Here is a 2,175-nt window from a genome sequence, read left to right on the forward strand (position 1 = left end):
ATCTGCCCACCTCGGCCTCCCAGAGTGCTGGGATTACAGGCGTGAGCCATCGCACCGGGCCTCTCTAGGGAGTTTTTAAAGATAATACCACTGCCCAGGCCCCAGTCCAGGATCTATTAATCAGGTCTGTCAAAGAAGAGTTTTTATGAAATCCCCCTAGGTGACTACAGTTTGCAGACAGGGATGCAAAGCACAGACCATTACATGAACAGGGGCAGTTTCCAAGCTGAACCCATGCAATTAACCACTAGGCCGTTTGGCCTCTCAAGGGAATTGACAGAAAAAACACAAGCCAGGAGCAGAGAAGAGCCTGGGACCCGGGCCTCCTGATTCCCATTTCCCCATTTCTCTCTATCATAAGATACTCCTGGAGCCGTCACTAAGAGAAAAGAGCAGTAACATTAGTTGTGGATGTGTTTGCAGGCACGTGCTGGGTGTGAAGACAGTCTTCCAATTTAGACCCGTCTAATCAGCTTTATCAAGCAGGAGGTCACTAATCAGCCAAGAGACTTTCAGAATTCAGAATAAAAGGCAATTCTTGTTAAATATGCATTTAAACGGTGGTCATCCTACAGACTGTTCTTGTTTCTTCATATACTTGATAGAGTTAAAGTCTGATTATGTTTCTTTCTTGGTTAAAACATGTGCATAGCTCAGGGACAAAGTTGAGATTCTTAGCAAGCCACACGGAGGGGAATCTTCCATTTCCATCTGCTCATTTCCTCTCCGAACCCTCTCTCTGCTACAATCTCCAGCTGTGTACATCACTTGATCTCACACAAAAGTCTCCAGGCCCTTGCCTGTGCTATTCCTTCATTCCTTTTTCACCCAAATCAGGGGTCAGTAAACCATTTTTAGTAAAGAAACAGACAGTGAACATTTTAGGCTTTATGGGTCACATGCTGTCTCTGTTCAGTACGGTCCTTTGTTTCTTTTTATAACCCTTTAAATGTAAACACCATTCTTAGCTGAGGAGGAAGAGGGGACATACAAAAACAAGCCACAGGCAGCAGTTTGTCCACTCCTATCACAGATCCGCTTAGCTTTTAACACTCAGCTTGTAGGTCCCCCGTTCCAGGATATCTTTAAACAGCTTTTGCTGCAGCTTTATTAACTCCTAAAATCCACTTTCCCAGCCTAATGAAAGCAGAGTGTTTTGGCCAAGAGCCCAGCGATAGAATCAAGCTGCCAGGCTTCAATCCTGACACTGCCAGTGTAAACTTTTGCAAGTTAATGAACCTCTCAATGCCTCTGTTCTTCATCCACAAAATGGAGATACCCAGACGGTTGTTATGAGGAATAAATGACGTTAATGCATCAAAGTATGGGGAAGTTAGCATGGGTCAAAACAAACACCCAATAAATGTGAGCTATTGTTAGGAATATCCTCATTATTGTCACTATGAAATAAATACAAAAGCCACTCATTAGCTTTGGTTTGTTTCTAAGTATGTTTATTTTAGGCCAACAATTACCAATAGGTGTACATTACCCTTGAACATTCTGAAAAAAACTAGTGGCTTCAGCATCTCACCAAAACTAATCAGAGATAAGGGACAGGGAATATTTATTTATTTCTCCCACATCTATTTTCAGAAAATCTGAATACAATCTCCCTGAGTTGAAGGCCCCTACTTCCTGCTGCCTGGTGGAAGCTGCACCATCCACAGATAGGCACTAACTAATTGCTCTCCGCCAATCCCTACGCTTGGCAACAAGCACGCTGGGAGTTTGACACAGTTCCCGTTACATAAAAATCTGTAGCTGAGTGAGACAGATCAGAAACAAGTAACAGAAGCATCACTGAACTCAAAGACAAGCCAACAGAAATGATCAAAACTGAAGCACAAGAACATAATGTGTATTCTGTTGTCTCTGATAGACTGTCCTAGACGTGTCAAATGAAGTCAAGTTGGTTAACAGTATTATTCAGATCTTTTGAATCCTTACTGCTTTTCAGTTTTCTTGTTCTATTGATTACTGGGAAAAGAGTATTGTGATCTCCACATATAATTGTGGATTTCTCTATTTCTTCTTTCAGTTTTTTCAGTTTTTCTTCATGTAGCTATTGTTTCGTGGGTACATTGTTATGTCTACTTGGTGAATTGACCCTTGGTGTACTGTCCCTGACCATCCCTGGTAACAGTCCTTGGTCTAAAGTCCTACTTCATGTAT

At 42.1% G+C, this 2,175-nt stretch overlaps 1 protein-coding gene across 1 annotated transcript in view; it reads right to left on the reverse strand.

The window, feature by feature from the left end:
• The window catches only part of ZNF112 (zinc finger protein 112), a 40,846-nt gene that overhangs the window by 24,168 nt on the left and 14,503 nt on the right, over window positions 1–2,175 (reverse strand). The gene's annotated exons all lie outside the window — the stretch shown is intronic.

Source organism: Propithecus coquereli, unplaced genomic scaffold (genome assembly GCF_000956105.1).
Source record: "Propithecus coquereli isolate 6110/MARCELLA unplaced genomic scaffold, Pcoq_1.0 Scaffold42, whole genome shotgun sequence".
Taxonomy (NCBI): Eukaryota; Metazoa; Chordata; class Mammalia; order Primates; family Indriidae; genus Propithecus; species Propithecus coquereli.